Source organism: Coenobita brevimanus, chromosome 86 (genome assembly GCF_032717465.1).
Source record: "Coenobita brevimanus isolate Jiangsu-jjx chromosome 86, ASM3271746v2, whole genome shotgun sequence".
Classification (NCBI taxonomy): Eukaryota; Metazoa; Arthropoda; class Malacostraca; order Decapoda; family Coenobitidae; genus Coenobita; species Coenobita brevimanus.
Genome location: NC_137039.1, coordinates 22,536,192 through 22,545,670, shown reverse-complemented (window position 1 = coordinate 22,545,670; position 9,479 = coordinate 22,536,192). Strand labels below are relative to the sequence as shown.

The window sequence follows — 9,479 nt, the reverse complement described above, 5'->3', positions numbered from 1 at the left end:
GAGCGGTTTTTATATCTTGAAGTAGCTTCCCATTTGTCATGTAGTGACAGGAGAGGTAAAGAATAGTATGGGACTATTTTTATTTGTCTTGGAAATATTAACAAGTCTCTCACACAGAGCGGAATATAGAGTCTCGCTCCCTCTCTCTCTCTGTCTCTCGAGTTGCTAAGCCCTTCTCCCCTTCGACCTGCCTCTAGTATCGCTTGTCCCCTTCTGAGCTTTCTTTCCTAAATTCTGGTGAAACAGGAGACGTATCACATGTGTTCCTCGTGGATGGACTAGGTCTTTGTTCACGAGAGGACTGCTGACAGCTAACTGCATCATCTTACTGGCCGCTGTCGTCAGCTTTCCTCAGTGTAACTTGCAAACCTCATTTCCTTTTCCCAGGCTCGCAGAGGGCTGTCTATCTATCTATTTATCTATCTATCTATCATGATTTGTAAATATAATATGTAGTCCTACACCTTAAAAGTCCTTGTGGAGGACTTTTATTTTTTAGCGAATTTACGAGTAAACTTAGGAGTTGAAAGTAACTTTTAGGAGTACTTCTAGAAGTTAGGAGCCAAATTTCACTTTGAGAGGAACTTTTACTCTTAGGAGTTTTTATTAATACGGGCACTGATCTCTTCGCTCAGAATTTCTCCTCCAATTCCACCTTACATGATTCCGGTGCTGTTCCTCCGTCATTTCACCCCTGTGACTTCCTCATGGCTGACATTAAAATTTCTTCAGCTTTTGCCAACGGCCATACCATGTTAAGTACACCGCTTCCCGTCCGATCAGCGAAGTTAAGCAACGTTGGGTCTGGTTAGTACTTGGATGGGTGACCTCCTGGGAACACCAGATGCTGTTGGCATCCCTACATGTCAAGTGGGGTTGGTGGAGGATTAGTGCCCCTCCCTGTAAAACAATTAACTCTAAGCCCTTTGCCACCCCATTTGGGATACATGGCATTTGGCAATGAATGAATGAAATGATGTATTTTCTGCCATCACAGGCCCCAGTACTAATAAGGCACATGGGCCTGATGGAGTCCCTCCTGTTGTTCTCAAGAACTGTGCATACACCCTGCCTGGGCAAACTCTTTCACCTTTGTCTATCAACTTGTACCTTTCCTTCTTGCTGGAAGTTTGCTCTCATTCAGCCTGTCCCAAAGATGCGTGACTATTCCCAACCCTCGAACTATCGTCCAATTGCTTTAACCCCTTAACCGCGGGGCGTCACTTTTGTGACGCTTGCGAGCAAGGGATCATACCGTGGGGCGTCACTTTTGTGATTCTGTGTTATTTTAAATTCGCCCGGGCTTTCAAGTGGTGGCTTGTATCATCTATCAGTATTGCCAATGTCCAACACTAGTCAGCACTCCTAATCTCATCTGTACTCCCATCCGTTGTTGACAATTTAGTCATTTCTCCCTGTTCTTGACTCCCCTCCCTACCTCCCCTTCATTACCCTATCCTCTCGCCTGCCCGGTCGTGCTATGCTAAGTAAAGCTTCCCTGGAATTTTTCGCTGATTTCATCCATTGAAATAAGCCTTATGCCCTATTCTTATACCAAATAATGTATACAAAAAAGAAATAAGGTAAGTGATAGTGCCATACACCTGGAATTGGCTAATTATCACCTGACAACACCTTATGTGCACTCGTTCGCTAATTTTCGCTGTTTATTTCCCCTTGAAATATGCCGTATAATCTATTCTCATAATAAATATACATATAAGGAGGGAAGGGAGAAGCCTAAGTGATATTTACATTCACCTGGAACTAACTAATTTATTATGTATTGTCTTGATTTCCTGCCAATCATTTCATTGCTCTATATTAGCAGGTCTCACAAGGCTGAAGTTGGCAGTATTGCACTCACCCTAGCCAGATGGCAGGAGGCCACCACTATCAGTTCACTGTCGTCTTTCAAGGTGAAAATACGTCGGATTCGCTCCTGCTAACTTCCGCATCTTTTTAGCCCCATGCAAAGGGCCCAGTGACCTTTACCCCCTACTAAACCTCGTGTGGAAAGAGGTAAAGGGCTGACAATTGATAGAGAGTGACTATGATCTTTCTGTTGAGTAAAACAGTGCAAGTGGAATTGTAAATAATGTGTAAACAGCAAGTGAAAGCAATGAATGTAAATATAAGTGAACAGTGGAAAATAGTTTTGTAAGTTACTTCAAGTGACAGTGCATAACACAGTGTAAATAAAATAGAAATGTAAATAATGTAAATAAAATAGAGAACGTAAATAGAAATGTAAATGAGTAGTTTTATAAGAATACGAGTATACTAGGAGTAATGAAAGTGAAAGTTTCACTCTAGCATGTATGAATACTATGAGTTATGAGAGTGAAGGTGAAAGTGACATTCACTCTCAGTGCTAGTATACAGGACGAGAAAGTGAATGCTACTGATTTTACTGAAAGAAATTGAATCCCTACAGTGACAATAAACTACTATTACTGAAGGAAACTTATGGATAAAGACTGTAGATATATATAAGTGTTATATAGTAACAGAAATATAAACTGTGAGTGTTTTTCTTGAATAATAAATGACAACACCAGCGGCGAACGATCGGAAGTGGGAAGGTCATACGCCCTCGTAATATTCATTGCTTTCAGTTTTTTTTTTTTTTTTTTTTTTGAGTATGGATTCCAAACTATTTGAGAATCATAGAATAGTGTTTCTAGTGATAATATCAGGCTGCGGTAATCATATTACGGTTTGTCGGGAAGTGTAAAGTGGAGACTTCGTTACCCAACTTCAGAGGTCTCCATAAGTCCTACAGTACTCGACGAAGGCTCAACAAACACCCCAGGAGAAAGCTGAAGGTATTTGGCTTAAGCATATGTGATTTTAATATTCTAGGACTATTAACTGATTTTTGGCAAATATTTTTAGAGAGGTGAAGTCAGTGAATGTACAGCGAGGTTGGATGGTGAGGAATTGGAAAATGTGAGTACGTTTAAGTACTTGGGTAGTGTGATGAGTAAGGATGGAGGTTTGGAGGGTGAAGTGCTTGAAAGGGTACAGCAGGGAAGAAAGGTTGCTGGTTCCTTGAAAGCAGTGATAAGAAACAGGGAAGTGAGCATGGAAGTGAAAAAGTTACTACATGACAGTGTTGTGATACCAACTCTAACGTATGGAAGTGAAGCTTGGACGTTGTTGGAAGGACACAAGTCAAGAGTGAGAGCAGTGGAAATGAGTTATTTAAGAGGAGCCTGTGGAGTCACATGGAGAGACAGGCTGACGAATGAGGATATGAAGGAGCGTTGTGGTGTTGATGTGGATATGATAGGAAGCGTTATGAGGAACACACTGAGGTGGTTTGGCCATGTGGAGAGGATGGAGGGTGAAAGACTGACGAAGAGAGTGCATGTGAGTGAGGTGGAAGGGGGAAGAGGGAGGGGGAGGCCGAGGATGAGATGGAGGGATGGGGTGGAGAGGTATATGAGTGAGGGGGGTGTGAGTTGGGAGCAGGGCAGTGAAATGGTGGGGGACAGGGCGAATTGGAGGCGATTTGTTTGTGGCCACCCGAAACGGGATTGAGGCGTCTGGCAATAGATAGATAGATAGATAGATTTTTAGAAAGTCTGTCAGAGCGCGAATATGCCTGCGGGAGCCGGAAGAAAAAGCAAAACAAGCCCGTGGTTAAGGGGTTAACATCCTGTATCTCAATAGTTTTTGAGTCAGTTCTTAATAGAAAAATTTTAAAGCATCTTTCCTATCACAACCTTCTTTCTGATTGTCAGTATGGTTTTTGTCAGGGATGCTTCACCGGCGATCTTCTCACCTACCTTTCAGACTCCTGGTCATCCACCTTTCGGGACTTTGGTGAAAGCTTTGCCATTGCACTTGACATCTCAAAGGCTTTCGATTGAGTCTGGCATAAATCTTTAATTTCCAAACTGCCCTCTTACGGTTTCTATCCTTCTATCTGTGTCTTCATCTCTAGCTTCCTTTCTGTCGTTCTATAGCTACTGTTGTAGATGGCCATCGTTCTTCTCCTTGATCCATTAACAGAGGTGTTCCTCAAGGCTCTGTCCTATCACCAACTCTCTTCCTTTTATTCATCAATGACCAACCATTTACAACGCTGGGTGGTAACCATATAACCAAACCATACGTGCTCCCTACGTGTCAGCAAGTGGGTTGGTGGAGGGTTAGTGCCCCTCCCTGTAAAACAAATAGCTCAGAGTCAATTGGCCACCCCTTACGGGATTATGGCATCTGGCAATAGATAGATAGACCTTCTAAGCTGTACATACGCTGATGACTCCACCCTTCACCTTTCCATTCGGTTCCCAGAACGTCCATCTCAGCAGTTACTCCAGCAAACAAGGGACAAGGCTATGGCACACCTAAAGTCTGACTTGGCTCGTATCTCTGACTGGGGAAAAAATAATCTTGTTGTTTTTAATGCATCAAAGACTCAATTTTTACACCTATCAACCCGACAAAATCTTCCACAGGCATACCCACTAATGTTTGATAATACTGTATTCAGCTTAATCCTGCATCATCCTTGAACATGCTTGGGGTTTCATTTACTCGGGACTTATCTTGGAAAGATCATATGACATCTCTTGTAAAATCTGCTTCCAAGAGATTAGTTGTGCTAAGCTGACTCCATTCCTTCTTTACCCCTGCACAATTGTTGACTCTATACATGGGTTATATCTGCCCCTGTGTGGAGTACAACTCTCATGTGTGGGAAGGCTCCCCACATACAGCTCTTGTTAATAGGGTGGAGTCAAACGCTTTTCATCTCATTAACCCCTACACCGCGGGCATATTTACCAATGTTTTGCGTGTGCCGCGGGGTTATTCAAGCTCCGACAGACTCTCAAAAAATATTTGCCAAAAATCAGTTATTAGTCCTAGAGTATTAAAATTACATATGCTTATGGCATATACCTTCAGCTTTCTCCTGGAATGTTTGTTGAGCCTTCGTCGTTACCGTAGGACTTGTGGAGACCTCTGAAGTTGGGTAACGAAGTCTCCACTTTACACTTCCCGACAACCCGTAATATGATTACCACAGCCAGATATTAACACTATAAACACTACTCTATGATTTTCAAGTAGTTTGGGATCCATACTAAAAAAAAAAAAAAACTGTGAAAGCAATGAAAATTACGAGCGTGTTTGACTGTCGCACTTGCGCTAGTTCGCTCTTGGTACTCTGTCATTTATTATTCATAAAACCCCTCACACTTTATATTTCTATTACTATATAACACTTATATATAGCTACAGTCTTTATCCATAAGTTTCCTTCAGTAGTATTAGTTTATTGTCACTGTAGGGATTCAATTTCTTTCAGTAAAATACGTGGCATTCACTTTCTCGTCCTGTATACTAGCACTGAGAGTGAATGTCAGTTTCACCTTCACTCTCATAACTCATAGTATTCAGACAAGCTAGAGTGAAACTTTCACTTTCATTACTCCTAGGGTATATACTCGTATTCTTATAATACTACTCATTTACATTTCTATTTACGTTCTCTATTTTATTTATGTTATTTACATTTCTATTTTATTTACACTGTTATGCACTGTCACTTGAAGTAACTTATAAAACTATTTTCCACTGTTCACGTATATTTACATTCATTACTTTCACTTGCTGTTTACACATTATTTACAATTTCACTTGCACTGTTTTACTCAATAGAAAGATCGTAGTCACTCATTTATCAATTGTCAGCCCTTTACCTCTTTCCACACGAGGTTTAGTAGGGGGTAAAGGTCACAGGGCCCTTTGCATGGGGGTGAAAAGTTCCTGAAGCTAGCAAGAGCGAACAGACGTACCTCCACGTTGGAAGATGAGAGTGAACTGATAAGGGTGGGCCGAGGTGGTGGCCTACCTAGGGAAATTCATTACTGCCAACGTTAGCTTCTTGACACAGCTAATATATAGCAGTGAAATGATTGGTAGGAAATCTAGACAATACATTATAAATTAGGTAGTTCCAGGTGAATGTAAATATCACTTAGGCTTCTCCCTTCCCTCCTTATATGTATATTTATTACGAAAATAGATTATATGGCATATTTCAAGGGGAAATAAACAGCGAAAATTAGCGAACGAGTGCACGTGAGGTGTTGTCAGGTGATAATTAGCCAATTCCAGGTGTATGGCACTCTCACTTACCTTATTTCTTTCTTGTATATATTATTTGGTATAAGAATAGGGCATAGGGATGAAATCAGTGAAAAATTCCAGGGAAGCTTTACTTAGCGTAGCACGGCCTGGCAGGCGAGAGGATAGGGTAATGGAGGGGGGGGGTAGGGAGGGGAGTCAAGAACGGGGAGAAATGGCTAAATTGTCAACAATGGATGGGAGTACAGATGAGATTAGGAGTGCTGACTAGTGTTGGACATTGGCAGTACTGATAGATGATACAAGCCCCCACTTGGAAGCCTGGGTGAATTCAAAATAACAAAGAATCACAAAAGTGACGCCCCGCGGTATGATCTCTTGCTCCCAAGCGTCACGAAAGTGACGCCCCGCGGTTAAGGGGTTAACTCTCCTCCTCTTACTGCCTCCCTTCAACCTCTGTCTTTTCGCTGCACTGTTGCATCTTTATCTCTTTTCTATCGCTACTTCAATGGTCACGGCTCCTCTGAACTGTCTGCATGCATTCCTCCACCTCTGCGACAGGTGCGTAGCACCCATTTAGCAGCAAGCTCTCATCCCTTTTCTGTCCAACTCTCTAATGCAAGACTTAACCGTTACTCCCAGTCCTTCATTTATGCAACAGGTCAACTCTGGAACTGTCTCCCTCTGTCTGTACTTCCTGCTTCCTATGATCTCCAGTCTTTCAAACGCAATGTGTCCAGGCATCTCGAAATGATTGGATCTTGAATTTGGCTCTCTCTTGTATTTTGTTTTTCTATTGGAAGGAACAATTTTGCGGGTTCGTGGCCTTTGGTTCCTTCTTCCACACATAAAAAAAATTATATATTATCAATTTCTGAGAGAAATGTCATAGGAGAAAAGATTCTTAAAATGACTGAATCTACTAGAATATGTTAACGAAAAGGTGACAATCGCATGAGGTCCATCCATCCATCATCCAATCCTACATTGCCCCAAGAGAAGCGTAGGAGCCCGGAGCTAGGCAGATGGTCTTGGCATTTAAGATGAGAGTGACCAGCCTCACTCATCCCTGAGTGGCGTTATATGAACAGTCAACCCCAACCAGCCCTTGGATATAAACCTTCACTGGCTCAATCCGACTGGAGCGCAATAATTACCATGGTTTTTCTTGTGGTTTGATTTTTTTTTTTTTTTAAGCCTTATTTTGCCAATGTCTTCTCCAGTGCCACCACAGCAATTGCTTTCCGGATATTTATTTAGATGTCCTGTACTTCACCCGGTAGATTTCATTTTATTTTTACCAATGTCATTTTGGTCCAGTGATCAAGAAAAGGATTATAATTTGGTTATGCAGTTTATGTTCCCAGTTGATATAAGTACTGATTTCTAGGTTAGTTAGTTTAGGTTTGGTTGTCAATGTTTAGTTAGCTTTAAACAAAAACAACCAAAATTGACCTAAATACATACAAATAACCTAACCTAACCTGGAAAGCCACCAATTCCTCCTGTAAACAATAGGTATGGTACTTTGAAATACAGTAGGATCTCGCTAATAACGTCTAATTGGTGCCAAAAGAACGCCGTTATTAGTGAAAACGTTATTTGCGTGACATTAAAATACATGTATAAAGGGTTTATTGTTGCTGCCACCCCAGGACTTTTACCCATTTGTCCCATTTGAAGCCTTCCTATCACTACTTTTTTTTAGCTGAAATAATAAGATTAGTTATTAAACCATCATTAAATCATCATGAGTAATATAAAACCCACCTTAAAGGAGTTATTGAGGTGTTTGGTGTGATGATTTTTGTTTTTAGCAGTGTTCCACTGTGTAAACTTATTTGAGTTTTCAATCATAATGGCGGAAGGGACTGCCCTAACCTAAGCATTTAACTAAACCTAACCCAACCTAGCTTAACTGTAGCTAATAACCTAACCTAACTTAACCTAACCTAACCTAGCATTCAGTTGGGAAGTTGGGAAACAAAATCCACATTTCGGTACCCTGAGTAAAATTCTTCCATTACGCTGTCAACAAACAACTGTAGGCACGGCTTAAGGACTGTAAAGATAAAAACAGTGGGAAACCTTTCATCAGGAAAAGGTAATTTACCACCCTGAAAATAGAAATATACAGAAAATGAACTGGAGGAATATGAACTGAGTTGGTAAGGACCTTCTTCTGCTTCAAGTAAAATGTACCTTTACCTGAAGGATCAACAACGTCATCAAGGTGGTGGCCAACGAACACTATCTAAGTTGCGCCCAGACGTTTCCCACGAAATAACTGTTAATCGAGTGAATCCAAACGTAATTATGGAAACTGGGTATCTATTCTAACTTACCGTTATTGTCAAAATCGTTATTGGCAAGATTCTGTATATATAAAATAAGGAATGGAAATTGTGGTATGTATTCATTACACAGTACAGCTTGGGTCCACTCAGCTCCGTGCCTACCACCATGCAAAGTTTGGTACAAATATCAACCTGAAACATAAATTGCACAGCCAAATTACAGAAATCCCTCGAATTATCTGGATGCTCCATATACAGACGTTAGGCCAAAGGTGAATTAGGTTCGTATCTGGATTTATTTGTCCGTAACCAGACATAAAGTTCTGGCTTCGGCGGCCAGCCGACCAAGTGTCAAAAAAGTCCTTTGAGTGGCTTGCTGGCCTCTCTTTTCATGCATGGGGAATAGACCATAACCCACAGGCTGAGCAAAAATGGCTGTCCTTGTCCCGAATGGTGAGTCCTCTGGATGCCAGGATCATTCGTAACGTACCACCAGCATGTGAGTAATACCGACCGACTGCAAACGCTTGTCCGTCTCCCCACTGAATGGCCAAAGTCGTCTGTCTGCCTTCTTACCGAATGGTGAAAGTCCTCTGATCAGCCTCGCTCCCCCCCATCCCTCCTCCATCCCTTTCTATGCTCCCTGCTGCCAGGGCCCAGGCTTACCTCCCTCCCCTCTCTGTTCCTCAGTCCTTCCCCTACCGTTGTGCTGATTTATAAGTTTTTGGCGATTTATTCAATTACTATTGGTCCCATAAAAATTCCGAAAACACTGCGAGAAAGCTCATGAAATTCTACATCTAGACATATGCTTAGCTCTTGCATGGTGCAGGCAAAATTTTGCGCTAGGAAGTTGGGAAATCATTGTAAGGTATTTTTTACTTTTAAACAGATTATATTTTCGCTGCTTTTCTGTACTTTCACTCATCAGTTATATGCTTTTATTACCACATCTTATAGTATAAACATCAGTGAAGATGATGGTATTGTTATGCTGAGTGTTTTTAGGCCGACTCCTCGTACTAAAGACACTAGCTACTGAACGGGGTCCTTTTTCCGGACCGGACGTAATGCACT

At 41.5% G+C, this 9,479-nt stretch overlaps 1 non-coding gene across 1 annotated transcript; it reads left to right on the top strand.

Annotated features, from left to right (window-relative positions):
* Nucleotides 1-737: 737 nt before the first annotated feature.
* On the top strand, nt 738-856 carry LOC145410874 (5S ribosomal RNA). Its single transcript, XR_013899326.1, has one exon. It is a non-coding gene; the product is annotated as a 5S ribosomal RNA (ribosomal RNA).
* The last annotated feature ends 8,623 nt before the right edge of the window (nt 857-9,479 follow it).